The following is a 19,464-nucleotide window of genomic DNA, read 5'->3' as shown; positions in this document are numbered from 1 at the left end:
GTATTGTTTTCACTTGTGATGACGTATGAGCTAGATATGATAATATGTTTTCATAGTTGTATAGAGATGACTAATGTGTACTTGTATGATTATGTAATATGATGACTAAAGGTATTAAATTCTTAGCACGAAAACTGCATGTAAATAAGATAAAGGTCTAACTTTATTAAGTTCAGCCTCCCATATTTGTTTCTCGCGTTAGTAAGTCCTAATTCCCATGTTATGCGTTGTCTCATTAGATGGAAACCTCCATTGTAGTTATTCAATGCTTCTACAAAAAATCTGCTTGATCCTTTTGCTATGTGCACACATAGGACATTAGTTTATAGGATCCAGCTAGATAGTTATGTACGAATGGTTATGTCTTAGAGAATGTTAACCCTCTCTATTAGGTGTGGGAGTAGAACACAAGATTCCATGTAGATCACATGGTGTCAAGTCATTTATATCATTTCATTCCTTAATTTAAAAAGTAAATGAACAAGTTATGCATGTAAACTTTTATTAGGGTTATCTTGATAGTTACTAAAGAGGGTAAGGAAGGGTATGTGACTTGTCTAACTCATTCCATATGCGGCATCCTAAGGAATGGTTCTAGTAGTGTTCTTTATGATTACAATTAGAAATAGAATTATGTTGAAGTACTATTAATAATATTTATGTATTAAGAATGTATTGTTAAAGTGTGAGAATATGTTGTGTAAGTATGAAGTGCGTGGCTTAATGTAATACTTAGCTTGGAATGGGATTATGACGTTTTACTCTTTTCATTTCGCAAGTGTTGGTTGAGTTTCTTATGTGTTGGGTTGATATTATGTAGAATTGGCTTATTATGCTTAAACATTTGCAGGTTGAGTTAAGTTTATAGAAAGCATGATTTTGACTAAATTTTGTCCTTTTTTCATGCATTAATGATTTTTTGTATAGATATTATACATAGTACATGTGTTTTGTACTCACCCATACTTTCTCTCTTTTTCCTAAACATTTTAGGTTCAGGCCATTGAGAAGATTCGTGGCTATTAGAGAAGAAGACTTGGATCCTTTCTAAGTCAATGTTTTAGTTCTTATGAGTTTCGAGGATAGATACTCTCAACAAGCCTTATTAGTGTTCTCTATGTTTTGAAACAAATATTCCATTATCATGTTGAGACTTTCTTGCAGCCTATATGGTGGTATTGTAATAGTGTAAGGGCTATGCCCAAACTATTCACATTCAATTTTTATATAGTTAATGTGAGACAAAGTATTAGACTATGTTGTTGTTAAATGCTAAGTGAGAAGCCTATGTAATCTTCATAAAAAGGGGTCTATTTAAACCACATATACAATACATGAGAAGTCTAAGTATACTTACCTATGTAGAAATGTTTTAAATTTTCTACGTTTTGACCTATCATGTGCTATAAAGAATGATAAGGGCATGTCTTAATACTCTTAGAGTAACGTCGCCGGTTATGCCTAGGGTATACTTTGGGTCCTAACAGATGGACATCCAAGGCCAATCATTCCATGCCCACAAAAAATAATTTTAATGGAAAAGTAGGTGCATCACTTACATAAATGTGTGGCCTAAATTAAAAAAATACATTTGCTGCAAATGAAGTACAAGAAGGTGTCAAAAGTGAACCTATAAACGTCAAAAATCTTATTCAAATATATCTCATTTTACTCTTATCCAAATTTTATGCTATCAAGTTCATATATTTCTCTCTCTCTCCAGATGAAGCAGCCACCCGATTTCCCTATTAGGTTCTAACTATTTTTTAACCTTGTTTATTCTAAAGCAGCTGCAAGATCACCTTCTCTCCTCTATTGTTTCATGTATATTGGACAGTTCTTAAAAGGGAGTGAACTAGATGTAGTTATATGTTTTGGAAGCACGGCTCTGCCACCCTCTTCCAAATATCAAGAAAAGGTTACAAAACAAGTAATTGATGGAGAATAATGTATTTAGATAGCCAAAGTAAGGGAGCTGCCACAATCTTTTATTGGTAGTTCATTTGATAATTCCTGACTTACTTACTCATTGCAACTCGTGGGATGGTGATTTAAAACCATAAATTCAATTCTTTTGATTATTTTTTAGTGTTGAGTACTATAATTGTATTTATTTGTGTATGGGAGGTCATGGATGTACTTAGAGAATGATTGTACAAATAATTTTTTTTTGGGGGGGGGGGGTCTGATTTATAATCTATGGTGATACACTGTTAAATAAAAATTTTGGTAAACTTACTGCAGTTCCTCGGGAATGTTGTTTTGTGCAAAAATTTATAACAAACAGAATATGTGAATGAAAACAATAATTTTGAGAGATTATGGGATGGCTACTATTTTGAGGAGTTGAAATATCCCGAGTTTGTTGGTAAGGTGCTTGTATTATAGACTCAATGTTTGGTTGTTGTAGATTAATACATTGACGTTAAAGGAGAGGTTGACACTTCATAAGCTATACGAATTGGGAATTAGGGTTTGTAAGGCTGTTAGATTTCTTACTTCTTTTGCATGAAATGAGCACTTGCATTACATTGTTACAGTTCCTACTCCATATCGCATTAAAGTGAGCACTCTAATATGAGTTAGTTACTATATGTACTTTTTATTCTACCAAGTGTTATCATGCATGCTCTAAACTCGTTTTATCGTCAAAGTACTCCTGGCACGTCTTTCCCATATGTAAATAAATGTGATCTTAGATTACAAATGGTACATCTGTTTTTCTGTTACATATACGATCTGCCCATATCTTGCTAACTTGGTTTCGTTGTGTAGTCCATACTATATATCATCTTATCACATGTTTATCTATTCCTTAGTTTGTTATTACTCATTATTTTTTAGAATATTATGTTACCTCACAAGATGTCTACCTGCTTTATTGTACATTTATATGTACTTACTTTCAATATGTATCAATCCTTAAGGTGATTTTGTCCACATTCATATACAACATGCCTTTGATATTTGTTAGTGAGTATTAGGCTATCATATAGAGTTCCAATCTCTTGGTTGAATGTCAAATCTCTCAGTTGATATGTTCTTCAATTTGAGATGTCAAAATGCTTACTGATTCATAGAGTTTCCTTAGTATAACGTTTGTGTAACATTTTCTTCACATGTCGTTGTCATTATCATAACTCTATATTCGTATGTGTTCTACTACTTGTCTATAGTTGGAAATCTCAACAGTGACTATGACCACCAAATCAGAAATCTAAAAAGACTTATGATTATGTAAATAACAATCTCAAAAGAGTTATAAATATGAAAACAAAAACCTCAAAAATTAAAGGATCTAAGTGAAGCAATTTGTATAATTCTGGGTGGAAGCCCCTGGGAAATTCCTATCACGGGCCGATCCTAATTGATATAGAAGGATGGCAGCTCAAGGAAGAAAGCCTAGCATGGTCCACCCCTATACATATGTATGATAAGAGTTTGAATGGCACTACCAATATATGTGTGCATGAAGAAGAGAAGAATACAAGATCTGTTAACTCTTTTGGGATCATTTACTAATTACCAATATATGTGTTCATGTCTTTACCTTTTCGTTGGTTATGATATTTCATATGATACATATAACTAGCTTATCCGTGTTAGAAGAGGATGATCCATGCTTGACATTTTACCCCCAGGGATGTAGTCCTCACTAATACACAAATTAGGATCGGCCCATGCTAGGCGTTCACCCATGACCTGCCACCTTTCTATATTTATTAGGATCGGCCCATGCTAGCCGTTTACCCATGACCTGCCACCTTTCTAAATTTATTCGGATCGGCCCCTTCTTGGCTTTTTCCCTTGATCTGCCGCCCTTATATACTTATGTCTTTAGTTATATTCTTTAATCCTTGAGATTGTTGTTTTTGTGGTCATTATAATTTTTGAGAATTTCAAATACGGACAAGTAGTAGAAAACAAGAAATTAATACTTCAAAGCAGTAATAATGACATAAAGACCTATGTAACACCAATGCATTACTTGTGATCTTAAATAATACAATTGACATCACTAACAAAGAGAAGGATTTACCAAATTACTTTGCAAATACAATTTCAATACCAGCATATGGGAAGATAATTAGACAACCATATAGTAGTGAACATATAATGAAGTAATTTTATGCACAAAGGAGAGGGGAAAATCATTTTAGCTATTTGGAGATCATACGCTTCCACTATGTTTATTTTAGTAGGAATAGAACTTAAGAAATTCACTTATCGGTATTACTCGCAAGTATCAGATTTCATTTCAAAGAATATTGAATCGAATGACCTTACATACCTTATTTTCTCACTATACAACTATCACTATTCAACCTCCCTTTTTGAGCGCTAGTCTTACTTTCTAGAAATTTTTCCTTTAAACTAGCACTTCAAGAATTAAATCACTCCTTCAAATTTTTACTTGAAAAGGGAACAATACTCAAGAACCCTAAGGTATTTAGGGCTTTTTGTGGAAGCCAAGAGAGACCAAGAGAGAAACTTCAAGAATATGAAAATTTTTCAAATTTAAAAATGGAGTGAAAAATATGATGTTTTCCCTTTAAAGTGGAGGTGTAATGTCCGACTTTCTTGGACAATTTTGGACATCCATTGTCAAGTAGGGGATCCACCTACTTGGAATTTTCACTTGGACCTTTCTTTCGGACTTAAGACTATTGGTCCTTGACTGCCCATTTTCCATTTATTCTTCTACTCAATATGGGAAAGGTTAATACAAGTAGTTTGTAGTGTACTTGTACCAATTACATGGTAATAGAAAGTGTCTTCCTAGGTGCTCCACCTATTTGATCCTTTGGAATTGTCAATAAGTCAAGGTAGGTGATGCACCTACTTGTCACTTACTAGCTTAATTGACTCAAAAAGAATCTCACTTATTTTATTCAATTTTATAAATATTAATCACTATTTATTCAACTTTTCACTTAACAATAAACTTTAAGCACAATTTTCACCTTACTATCTCTAGTCTAAATACTTCTGTCTGAGTTAACTTGCATTACACATGCTAAAACGTTCAAGGTGTTATATCACCTTCCGAGCTAGTTTAAACAAACACTAATAATGTATGAAACAAGGTCTCTCACCTATACTATAAGGCTATGTCAAGTATAACATGAATAGAACTAGTATATGCATAATACATGTTGTTAAAAGTCTATCTTGAAGCAAAAGGCTAAATTGTAGTGAAAGAAGGAGATTCTAGAGTTAGTTAAGATCCTAAAGACATAATGGGTACTTTCATAATAAACCTAGTCTACTTAATTAATTAATTTAACAACTTAATTGATTAATTAAAAGGGTTTAAACCGAAATCAAAAAAAAAAAATCAGGTTTCTGTTTTGACAAGAAAGGGACAACCTAGTACCTAACCTGGGATGGTCCAACGAGTTAGTTAAAATCCTAATGACCTAACTGTACTAACTAGTAATCAACCTAGGATACTTAATTATTTAATTTAACAACTTAAACAATTAATGTCAAGGGGAAAAACCGAAATCACAAAACTTTTTTCAGATTTAGGTTAGTACAAGAAAGGGTCAATCTAGTATCTAACCTCGGATGGTCCAAAGATTTATTTAAGATCCTAACGACTAAAGGGTATTTTAATAATTACCATAAGCTAATTAATTAATTAATGATAAACTAAATTGATTGATTTTAAGGGGCAAAACCGAAATCAGAAATTATTTTCCAGATTTTGGTAAAAACAAGAAAAAGACAACCTAGTACCTAACCCAGGATGGTTCAAAAGATTAGTTATGGTTATTACTACTTATGGTTACTTTAGTAACTACCCTATGTAGCTCAATTAATTAATTTATCCATTTAATTAATTAAATCAAAGAGGTCAAACAGAAATTCATACACAAACCTAGTACAACTCAAGAAACATCCTAGTACTTAACCTAGGATTGTCCAAAAGGGTTAATTTTTATTCCAATGACATGAGGGTACTTCGATACATACACAAGGTACATAATTTAATTAAATCAATTATTTACTTTATTAATATAAAATAAAAATGTTGACCTTAGTCAACAACAATTTTCTTATTTGATTAAGTGTTATGTTCTCCTATGATTAGTCAACTTAGAAGGGGCGTTTTGGTAATTTGTTAATTAGTTTATTAAATTGAATTATTAATATTAATTTTTATAATTAAATATAATTAATTAAACCTCAAAATAAAGTTAAAACTCATAGAAAAAAAACTAACGAAAAAAAGTAAGAAAGCGAGGGAAAGAAAAACTGAAAATTCCATTGATTCTCCTTGGCGATTTAAAGGTTTCTCCAAGTTTTTGTTCAAGATGATCTTCGTAGATTAAATTATACTTAAGGTATTGGTTTTATCTTATTGAATTCATTCTCCATGTGGATATTCAAATGTTTCAAACTCATGAATTTTCGATACTAGGGTTGTTTCCCAATGTAATTGTTGAACGTCTATCTCCCTAGTAATCCCTGTTTTCGATTATTTAAGTATATAGATATAATATTGAACATTTTGTGTGTATGTGTTTCTAACTGATTTTATAATCACTTTATTAAATAATGATTAATGAGGTATATATATTGATTTCGGATGATTGAGTGATTCGTTACACAAATTAAGGAATGACATAATACTTAGTTTTGTGTTAGAGAAAGAGGAAGTTGTTATGTGTTGTTTATGTAGTTGAGTCTACTGTTATACGCTGTTCATTTAATGATAATTATAAGTTAATTGAATTTAAAAATGCTGGCTTACAATAAATGACGTTTAAATGAACAGCATATGTGATAGTTTGGTTTATACCAACAAATTGGCTAGCAAAACTATGTCCAATATATTATCTACCAAATGTGTGAAGTTATACCAACAAAGTGATACTAATATCTACATCAATAAATGCATAATATTGGGTATACCAATCAATGGGTGCGTACCCTATCCACAAAATTTTTTGAACGTAATAGGATTGAATAAGTAGTTTTAACTTTTATAAAGAATAAGATAGTTTATGAATCTATAATGCCAAAATAACTTCATACCTCAACCAAACCAAGCATTGAATTGTTCTTTTACGGTAATCAAACATTAAAAGTTCAAGTGTAGCGAAAGTTTGGCTTATGAGAATAAATTTATCTACAACATTATTTTCAAAATATATAATAGAATTGACTAATGATTCCATTAAATAATACTTGAATGAATTGCCTGTCAAATGCTAAGAAAATGTCTAACAATACATTGTCTAATAGTGATGAATGAAATTAGCGATAATGTTATCATTAAATAATTAAAAGATTAGCTAATGGCTATGGTATAGCAAACTAAACATGAATGAGTAAGTCTAACTTTCGCTTGTGCAGATAAATTTGCTATGAAGTCAGTTTTCAAATTTACTTGGCCAATACTTATTTTGTGCAAATCATATATAGCCAAAGTATTAAAAGAACAGTATATGCACATCTAATGTAATTCGATGAATCCATATCCAAAGGCATGCCAATCATAGGGACAAGTTCCAACATGCCCTAACCAAATGAACTATGAACATATGTAAATCATTGAGTGAAGTTCACATCGTAAATAAATGATGATATGAATATATCAAACGAAATTAAGAAAGAATCATGAGTAATAACATAAATAAATATGTCTAAGTTAAGAGAGTTAGCAGAATGAGATTGTAAAAGAAGTGAGAAAACCCTAACTTACACCTAAGCAACTATGTTTAAAATACTCATGAATGAAGGTGTTAGAATGTGTGAGACAAGTCTCATTAACACCAAAGATGTTATGTAAGAACAATTCACATTTTATCAATGTAAAGCAATAGATGACAAGTCGCCAATAGTGTAAGTAAATGTTATCAAAATGTACTCACCTATGAGTGTGTAAGGCTAATGAAGAGACCTGTCTCTATGTACACTCTAATGAATGTATTGAGACTGATGAATACATAATACTAATGATGATATGAGAAATAATCTATTGAGCTATGATGTCCTCGTACTAGAAGATAACTTCCATGACCTATGAGTTGAATGAAATGGATCTTTATACTGACCACCGATAGGCTAGCTTTGAGCGGTGATTCCTTCTTTCGGGAAGGGCGGTGGTTCACGTAACTCTTATGAGATGAGACGTTCCAGCATGTCGGGTATGGTTCTCCTTATATCTCCAATTCTTCGGACCTATATTGCCAATATAGGGATCTTGCGAGGTTCATTTCCCATGTACGCTAGAATCTTTTTAGTCACTTTTACCGGTGATTCAACCTCTTTTTAGTGTGGGGTAGACACTGGATTTCATGATGCTCACATGATCTATGTCGGTTAAGGTTGGAGTGCCACATTGTATGAAAGATAATGAAATGAACGATACTGAAGGTTTTTGTGCAAGGCAATCAGGAGGTGAAATCAGATTCAAGTAATGACATTAGGTCATTCTTGGTCATTGCACTTCATGATCCCGATGAGAGTCTTAAACTTTATCCTATGTATAGCTGGTGTTTACATCATCCTACGAATGAATGAAATGAATAATCTTGAGAACGAATGAATGAATGAAGAAAACTCTGAGTTTGCTAAAGAAGGCCCTCGGGTTGAGATCGCATAAGTTGGGCCCCAACTTGAGATGTCTTATGCTACATCAACGATTCCAAAGTGTCATTTATATAAATGTATGATATATGAAATATAAAAATAATTAAATCAATTGCATGATAAACAGAGAATCGCTTATGAAATGTAATGAATATATAGTGTGAAGAATGACTCATTTTAAGGTAGGGAAATAATTCCTTAGTCCTTGGATTACTTACATCGTTTCATTATGGGTATGAAACTAAAATTAATCATTTAACTTGTAAGTAAACACATAAGACCAAAGGATTTATTGAACTACACATCAATAAGAAGAAAAATATTGAAAAATAATCTAAGTGTACAAAGAGGATCTCTCGTCCTAAGAGGATCAAAATCTGAAATCTTTGCCCGAGTTGTTCTAAAATTATGTGGATGATACTAATATTTTTTAATCAAATAGAAATGGGTGGTTTGATTTTAATGCATCAAAATACGTCATATTCATACAACAATTCACATTTAACGATTTAGAAAAGTCTAGTCACTAGCCTTTCAAGAAATAGTATGTTGTTTTTGAAGAACATTCTTTGATCATGCATAGCCTTATGTGTCTGTGTGCATACACCCATACTTAGTACAAGTGGTGTACTAAACCCTACTATTTACTTTTCTTAGAGGTGTAGGCTTGAGGACAGGTTGACGACACTTGCAGCTTTTTAGACTTCGGCGTTTCTACAAACAATTTGGTAGGTCCTCATGATTTCTAGGAAGCTACAAACTTATTCTAGCCTTAGTTTTTTACATAGCTAGTGGATGTAGTCCCTAGCGTTTCTTTCGCACCATCATTTCGAAGCTTTGTAATAGGGCCATGTTTGGCAAACTATTTATGATATATTAATCTTTAGTTACAAATTGATTCTTTATGTTGGAGGGTTGTTTTGTTATGTTGAGCTTAGTATATGATGTATCTGGTTAATAATTATATGAAGTCTATGCATACTTTATACATATAAAAAAATTTAAATTTTGCGCAAATTTAACAAGATGAATGTGATGAATGCAATATGAGGCTTGTCTGCCACCTCTGAGAGGTGAACGACATAGGTTGCGATCCGGATTCCATATTCTGGGTTGAGAGGAAGTCTCTCAATCACCTCGACTTTAGCACGATAAACCTCTATACCCTTCTCTGAGAGGCAATGTCCCAACACAATGCCCTCTTTCAACATAAAGTGACATTTTTTCTAATTTAGCACAAAGTTGCAACTTTCACATCGTTTGAGAACTTCGAACAAGTGATTCAAACAATGATCGATTCACCAACAACACAAGAATCATCCATTAATACCTTAATGGTATCCTCCACCATATTTGATAATATTGACATCATACATCTCGGTAAAGTAGTAGATGCATTACTCAACCCGAAGGGAATCCTCTTGAATGTGAAAGTTCCACAAAGATAAGTAAATGTGGTTTTCTATTTATCTTATGGTGCAATAGATATTTGATTCTAACCCGAATAACAATCAAGAAAACAATACCACCCCTCTAGTGCAAGCCTATCTAACATATGTTCCATGAATGGCATAAGAAAATCGTCCTTCTCAGGCAATGCATTCAATTTCCGGTAATCCATACACACTCTCCATCGGGTCACCGGCCGCATTTGAACAAACTCATTTTTCTCATCAGCGACCACAAGTGTTCCTCTATTTTTTGACACACATTGAATAGGGTATACCAAAATACTATCAGTGATCGGATATATGACTCCGACACCTAACAACTTTATAATTGCCTTCTTCACTACCTCTTGCATAGGTGGATTTAAAAATCTCTGCTACTCAACACTGGGCTTATGATCGAGCATGATTTGGATTTTATCTCAACAAATATCGGGAGGAATCCCACTAATATAAGCAATAGTCCACCTAATAGCTCTCTTGAACATTGAACACTTCAACCAAACATTCTACTTGTGACATATTCAAATTATTGCAATAATTACTGGCAAAGTGTCACCTTTCACTAAGAATACATACCTCAGATGATGTGGTAGAGCCTTAAGCTCCAACATTGCAGCTTCTTCAATAGATGGCTTCGCGGGTGGAGATCGTCATGCTTAAAATCTAAATCCAATTTCTTTGGTTTGTATCGAACATCACCTCGATCAAGTAACGCAACCAATGACCCATAATGTTCGATACAGTTAGTTGCGAAATTCGTGATCACTACCGCTAGTGCCTCAACACCATGTCGCTCTTCAATTTGTACCTTGGACGAACTCTCAACCTAGTAGGATATCGCAGATACTGATTGGAGCTCACCATTCATCCTCATTGACCTACAAATGTTGAAATTCATTTCTTCATTGTTCAACCAGAACTTCAATTTACCTTTTCTAAATATAATCTAAGGCACGACAGGTTACAAGGAAATACCTCCCAAGAATAATAGGCACTTCAAAGAACACCTCACAATCAAGAATAACAAAATCGACCAAAAAAATAAATATCTCAATTTTTATTAGCACATTATGGAGTATCCAATAGGCCTCTTCACCATTCGATCAGCCATGAGTAGCCATAATGCAGTGGGCTTTGGGTCACCCAATCCTACTTCTTGTAAATAAAGAGTGGCATGAGATATATGCTTGTCCAAAGATCACATAATACTTTAGCAAAGTGTAAAAACCCTATTATACATGGAATAGTGAAAGCATCTGGATCTTCTTTATTTTGCACAAGAGACCTCGTAGGAATAGCACCAAAGTGATGCATCCGATCATCATCCTCCAAACCAACAGATCTCTTCTTAGTTACCATATCTTTCATAAAGATGGCGTAACCAGACATTTTTTAAATAGCTTCTACCAAAGGGACATTGATGGAAAGCTGTTTAAACATAGTAATAAAATGCCGGTACTTACCATCTTCGGTCTTTTTCACCAATCATTGCGGAATGGGGTTGGTGGTCTAGGAATGGGGGTCACTTTTTGGGGTATCTTAGATTCTTTCCCCGAATTATCTACCAACTCACCATTAACTTCCTCTACCTCGTCATCTGCTCTCTTCTCATCTTTGACACCAGACGACAAAGGTTGATCCACGGTCAGGTTACCTCTCGAGTAGTGACTGCCATGTAATGTCAATTATTTGAAGATTCTAGACAGTATTGCTAGGAAGAGTACCCGGTTACGGTGGGTTCACAGTAGAAGAGAATTGGGTCATTTGCAACTCAGGATGCTAGATTGAGATTGCGCGTGCTTCAATCTTTTTGCCAATATTTGCTAAATTACCTCTCAACTCTTACGCGTGCTCATCACTAGCATCAAATCTCCTCATTTTCCTCAGCAACATATCCTCAATTCTCTCTATACTACCTTCACCATCGCTAGGAGCAACTTCCAAATTTTGAGGTGGAACATAGGGCCCACATCGATTGTTATATTTAGCATAGTTACCCCCGCTGAAGTTATTGTCACAGTTGTAATTTCTATATAGAACATAGTAACCCTCTCGATTATAGTTGCCAAAGTTCGGACCATGATTTCCTTGACCGTGGGGTAAATTTTCCTGAGTGGAGTTTTTGGCGTTTTGCCAAAAAACCCCTATTTGCCCATTAACTAAATAACAATTTTTTTCATAGTAGTACTCATCAAGTTCTCGGTGTGGTGGTTTAGCCAAATAGTTTGCCACATTTACTTTTTCTGCACTCGTAATGAAATGTTTTAACACTAACCCAATCTCAGTTCTCATTTGAGCCAACCCTTAACGAATCTAATCAACTTGGTTATGTGAAGCTTGGACTACAAATGTATTTCTCCTAGTATCCGACTTCCTACTGCTCAAGGCTTAATTATTTCGGGAAATTTTCTATAGTTTCTCAGTAATCTCTTCATAAGAACACTCCCCATAAGAACCACTCTAATTCTTATCAAGCACTTTTTTAATATTATCATCTTGCCCCTGATAAAAGTATATCATCAATTCGATAGTTTGAGACACTTGTCAAGAATGAAGTGAACGTATCCCATGAGCTGCTTACTTACTACTGTTGTAATGCCACAAAGTTTTTCATCATATCTTTGTTGTATAGCTTTTTAAAAACAATGTAATACCTTGCTAGGAACACATACCTCAATTTCTCCCAAGTATTGATTGAATTGTAGGGAAACTTAGTAAATCAAATTGCAGCCTTCCCTGTCAGTGAGAGAGAGAACACCATTAATCCAATTACATCCATGTCTATGTCTGGCATCCCTACGCAACTCTTACACATCGACCTTAGTTTAGCAATGTGAGCATGTGGAACATCAAATGGTCGCCCAGAAACTAAACCTCTAGCGGTGAGCATCTGCATCATGCTACTAGTTAATACAAAAGTATAACCATGCGGTAAAGGAGGTAGTACAAGTGGCCCGTCAGAGTCAGTGGTATTAATATTTATACTATAGTAATTTTTTAGTGTGTGCGGCAGGAGGTTGCCTCCTAGCATAACCTTCACAGGGGTTATCAACAACCACACAATTATGAGCATAAAATTGCGGAGGAAATTGGGGTTGATCTCATCATTGTTATAAGCCTGATTGTTTTAAATATTTATTCTGTGAAGTGTATGGTTTATTTCTATATCAAGTGGGAGTATTGGTTCTCCTTGACTCTGTGTACTTCTCATACACTAAAGCTACACCTGTGAGAGACAAAAACAAAAAAAAGAAAGTAAAATCAGGAAATTGTTGACTAAAATTCGGTAATGTGCTTGAACTTAATCTAAAAGTCATTTTACCTGGCAGCGGCGCTAAAATTTTATACACTCAAACTATATTTAACGAAAGAAGTATAAGCGGTCGTATGAAGTAAAGAACCCAAATTTTAGGTTGGGGTCGATCCCACGAGGAAAATGATTTACACTTAACATTAATGTACAATTATTTTTATTTGGTAAAGTCCTTTCCAGAAAAAAACAAATAGAGGGGTGATTTTGTATAACTAAAGTAATTAATTATATCTAAGTAAATAAGTAGCTAGTTCAAATATTTGATGTTCATCAAATGATGAGAGAATCTAGGGTATAAGTGTTCCCCATAGCTCATAAAGCAGTTACCCTAGCGATAATAACTTTTTCCTAATTCCTTGGTCCGACAACTATTGAATTTCACTCTATACCTTGGTTCGGCTACCTGTGCGTACTTTACTAATCCTTACCGTTTACCTCATATTAAGCATCATAATCTATGTATGGCTTAGTTATTACTTAGCACTTATCGACACTAGACTATTAGATAGTATATACTAAATCCACGTTCATAATTGTTTTGTTATTATATACCTCCTTAGTTCGACAAGTAACAACAAGGCGAGTTCTAACGCGTGCACTCATTAAAAAGACATCTAAGCAAAAGAATAATCAATAAATGCAAGAAACTGTTCGAGAATTGTTATTTTAACTAGTTTTAGTTTGTTAATTACCCATGGTTCCCATAATTCTATTTATGGATTTATCTACCCATGTTTATAATAACTCAATTAACATTAATTTGAAAAGAATTTATGTACTTACTTTCATGAGATTTAAGAAAATCCAATAAATCACTTGAATTCGAGAAAATAATGCAATCAACAATTCAAGAAAAATGAAGTATTTTCCAAAACCAAATATTCAACAACTAATATTAAAGATCACATAAAATAACTAAGACTCTAACCACCAAATTGAGGTTTTTTGTTCTATTTATAATTAACAAATCCTAAACATAAAGGGAAACATAAATAATGAAAATATGTCCAAAAATGCATCTTGTATTGACGACTTGACCAAAAGACATATAAGGTAATGACAATTCATCAATACCTCCAGCAGTTCATACTTTAACTCTAGTTTTAGCTTCTTTCTTCCCCAACTCTATGTTACCATAAACGGACCAAGACGATGGTCCGTTAACAGAGCGACAGTCCGTCAATAGCCTTAGTTTTTACACACTTAGATCTTTTCAAATCGGGTGCTGGGGCTACATCATGTTAACACCAACAAATAACCAGGACGGTGCGTCAATGAGACGATGGACTATCATCCCTTTCGTAGCCGCACACATAGTCATAATTTCCCATTCTTTCCTTGGTATCATAACATCTTTATGGTGACAGTTGCCACCTACGTACCTTCGATGTGTAGACGGACTGTTGATGGCTCCGTAGGTCATGTTTTTTACAATTGTAAGAACATCTTCAGCGTTGACATACTGGACAACTTTTCATGCAAACACAAATAAACATACATTCAAAAACATCAAAGAGACCATAGACACACAGTAAATATATGGAATAATCATTGAATGTACTGTGAAGAAACGGTAAACTATTCAGAAAAAGGATAGAACCCTAAGAATGTGCATTGATTATCGGCAACTCAGTAAAGTCACTATAAAGAACAATCATCCTCTTCCTAGAATCGATGACCTCTTTGACCCACTGAAAGGTTCAAGGTTTTTTTCCAAGATAGACCTTTGATTAGGCTACCATTATCTTAACGGGAGGGGAGATGACATCCTTAAGGAAGCTTTTTGTACTAAATATTAACCTTATGATTAGATTCTTCCATGAGTACCTTGATTCCTTCGTCATAGTATTCTTAGTTGACATTCTTAGACACTCTATGTCTAGAGAAGAGAATGAGGTACACATAAGAAAGACATTACAAGTACTCAAAGAACATCAATTGTATGAAAAGTTCATAAAATTTGAATTATGGTTAAGATAAGTGAACTTTCTTTGTCATGTTGTGACAGACCAAGGTATTGAAGTTGATCGTAAAAGTGTTTGAGTACACAGGTGAAGCTTAACACTGCTTTGCAAATGGAAATGGATGGATAAGAACTACGTACCATTAAGACCCTTGAAGACATATTGAGATAATGTGCTATTAAATTTAAGGGGAATTGGGATAGATTGTCTACTACATACAGTCATCAAAAAACATATTTTTATAACAAAAAGAAAGCCCTTGAGTTCGAAGTAGGTAATCAAGTCTATTTGAACATCTCACCCATGAATGTGGTGACGAGATTTGGAAAGAAAGAGAACTTAAATCCGAGGTATATTGGTCTTTATAAGATCTTACAGCGAGTAGGATTGCCTACAATCTTATGTTACCACAAGACTTAGCTTTGGTTCATCTAGTGTTTCACGTTTCGATGCTAGTGAAGTGTCTAGGAGATCCGACGTTCATGCTACCCATGGAAGGGTTAGTAGTCTATGGTAATCCTTCCTTATGAATAGGTTCATCTTTCAATTTTAGATCGTCAAGTGAAGCGAATGAAGAACAGGGAGGTTCTCACCGTGAAGGTGTTATGGAGGAACACCCTATTGAGGTAGCAAGAGGGGAGGCTACGACCGATATGAGTTCCTTTTACCCTAATTTGTAAGTTCTTAAGGTTAGATATTTTCGTGATAAGTATGGTTTTATGCTTAGAAAAATCTATGTTTTAGTTTTTTTTAGTCGATTAGTTGTGGTAGGCAACTAATCCTATGTATTATCATCGCACCATATGAGTTAAAAAGAATTTATGTTTGCATTTCATGAGTTGTCTGGTATAGCATAGACATGTTTTTTTCTTTGATGCATTATTTTTGAGGTGCATTAAGTTAGCTGTGATTGAGAAGAAAGTTCCATATGAAGCTTCAGAAAAGCTTAATCAATATGTATCATCCAGGGTAAGTGTAAATCAGATGTTCATAGAGAGTAAAGTTTCAAGCATGTTTAATTATATTTGAAAATCACCCTGCTTGTTAAATGATGTGTAGTGCAATTAAGGGACGAGTATTCATAAGGGGGGGATAATGTAATATTCCTGAAAATTTTATATCTAGTGAAGAGCCCAATATGTCTTTAAGAATGTGTATTGGGATACATAAACAATCCAATGCCCTATATTGAGAATTATTGGGCATAGTATAAAATATTGGCTAAGGGTTAATGGCCAATTTTTATATAATACCCAAGAAGCAAAATAGTGGACATATTAGAAAATATTGGCTTAAAGGGCATATATCTAAGTATTAGTGACCTTCTTTAGGAAATGTACCTGAAAGGAAGACCCTAATCTAAAATTCAGAATTTCATCAGTGTCAAATACATTAGATGCTAGACATTCAAGTTTCAAACCTTGTACTCTAAGTACATAACCATTTAAAATGATCATGTAAAGTGAGTAGTGCACAAGGACTTAGTGAGGCTCCTTGGAGACAATAAGTAAACATTCCTAAAGGAAACATAAATAATAATTCTTTTGTAATGTAAAACGAACACATGTGCAATCACATGCACAAGACAGGTGAAGAAGCGGCCAAAGGAGGCTGCCACCCAAACCAAATCGGGTTAGGGCATTGAGGGGATAAACGTGCACAACGGACCACCCTATGAGGGGTCTAACTTCCTAACAAATTCTAGACATTTAACTACTTTAATAAATAGATAACTAACCTAGGACAAAACTAAATAATCTAATTACTGCACCTGACAACCTAAGATCTAACCAGGTGACACTAACCTAGTAACTACTTAAAGAAACAACCTAAAACCTAACCTAGGATTGACTTAAATGTTGGTTATGGTCAAAAAAACATAGAGATAATTTATTAATTATCCTATGCTACTTAATTAAATAATTTAATATCATAATTAATTAATTTAACAGGACAAAAAAAATTACAATGCAATTTCAAGATTTCGATTAAAACAAGAAACAGAAAACCCAGTACCTAACCTAAGATGGTCCATAGTATTGGTTATGGTTATAACGACTTAAGGGTAATTTAGTAATTATCATAGATCAAATAATTAAATAAAGTATCCATTTAACTAATTAAATATAAGGGGTGAAACCAAAAATTAAACACTAACCTAGTAAAAGTCAAGAAGCATCCTAGTACTTAATCTAGAATGGTCCAAAAGGAAATTCTTAGGAAAAATTTCAGATTTGACTAAGTATTTTGTTTTCCTTGTTCTAGTCAATCTAGAAGGGGATTTTCAGTATTTTATTTATATATTTATTCAATTTAATTATTAAGACTTATCTGAATAAGTCAATATCAGTTCCTAAACCTGAAAACTCAAGATATAACTCATAGAAAAGGTGAGGCAAAATAGTACGCAAGCTAACGAAAGAAAAAAAGAAAATTCCATTGATTCTCTTGGACGATTTAAAGGTTAATTCAAGGTTTCGTTCAAGGTTGTCTTCGTAGATTAAGTTCTACATAAGGTATGGTTTTCTATCCTTGACTTCTTTCTCGAAGATAAGTTTCTTTCCAACGATTCGAAGATCTTAAAACTAGGATTGTTCCCGTTCTCGTCAAACTACTTGTCCCTAGTATCCTTTTTGATTTCAACGTTAACTAGGTTAGATATCATGTTTTTGGTATGTGGTTTTGGCTTATTTTTGTGTAATTTTTTTGAATGATTAATGTTTCATGAACCTATGAACTTATGATCGTATGAAGCTAATGTTTACAACGTGAATTAAGAATAGATCATATGTTAGTTATGTCCGTAAAGGTCAAACATTAATGTGTATGTGACAAATATTGACTTGCTGTTTTGTAACATTATGAGGATTCTTAAGTCATCAAATTTGAATATGATGCTATCCAATATGTATAAAAAACATTACTTTAAAGTCATGGACTACGATTGATTAAAAAGAATCTCTATGAAATCACATTTTTAATTAATTGGATACATGGTTCCTATAAAATTGGCAAACACTATTTTTTTAATGCATGTTCATGGCTAAGGGCTTATGTAAATGATTGAAAGATTTGCTAAAGGGTTCATACATATTCAATTTAAATATGAACATCCATAAAATTGGCTTATGACAATAAAAATGGCTTACTGGTTCAGCACCCAAATCTTGAGACAATTCTAATCATATGTCAATTGTTGTGTAGTAAGAGTATCAAGTATATTATAAGCACTCATAAAGTAACTCAATGAATCCATAACCAAGGGAATTCCAATCATTTGTGTAACTCCCTACATGCTCTATCAGAAATGAACTATAAACATGTGTAACTCATTAAAAGAAATGTTCATAGTCCTAAAACGATGAAATGAAGCTACTATACTAAAGTAAAGAAGTAACGTGAGTTATAACATAATTAAAGAGGTCTAAATTTAGTATGTGACCAGAATGAGGTATTAAAAAAAGTGAGATAAGTCTTACTCACACCTAACATAATATGTGAAAAATATACTCACGAGTGAAGGTGTTAGAACGTGTGGGATTAGTCTCATTAACACCTAAGGATGATATGTTAGGAAACTCACATTCATCAATGTAAAATAAGGATAATATGTAAGGAAAATTCACATTTTATCAATGTAAAGTAAGGACGACAAGTCATAAAAATAGTAATTAAACCTCAATCTAGAAGCATGTGTCCATAATGCTTGAGTAAACTCAAAAAGAAATAGAAGATAATGAAAGAGGGCATAGAACCGATAGACTAGTTAAGAGGATGTGCTTGCATGTGTAAGTCTCATGTGACTAGGATACGACACAGGTTGATAAGTAGTCTCATTAAGTCCCTAGTCGTCGAACTATATTTATCCAATAAAGAAACTACCCAGTGGTTTCCACCTAAGCGAGCTAGAAATGTATCTTTTAACCTTGGCCAGTTATTCCACCCCTTTTTGGTGTGGGGAAGACACAAGATTTCATGTTTATCTTTCATGATCTATGTCGGTTGATGCATGTGATATATAATATGAGTTTTAATTATTTTGAATAAAGAATGTGAGTTTGGTAGCATAATGAGTTGTAGAATTATTTTCTAGTGTCTTGTTGTGTTATGAATGTCTTTACTATCTGAAGTT

Source organism: Solanum lycopersicum, chromosome 7 (assembly GCF_036512215.1).
Source record: "Solanum lycopersicum chromosome 7, SLM_r2.1".
In the NCBI taxonomy this organism is placed as follows: Eukaryota; Viridiplantae; Streptophyta; class Magnoliopsida; order Solanales; family Solanaceae; genus Solanum; species Solanum lycopersicum.
The sequence above is the reverse complement of the archived record's forward strand: the minus strand, read 5'-3'. Positions refer to the sequence as shown.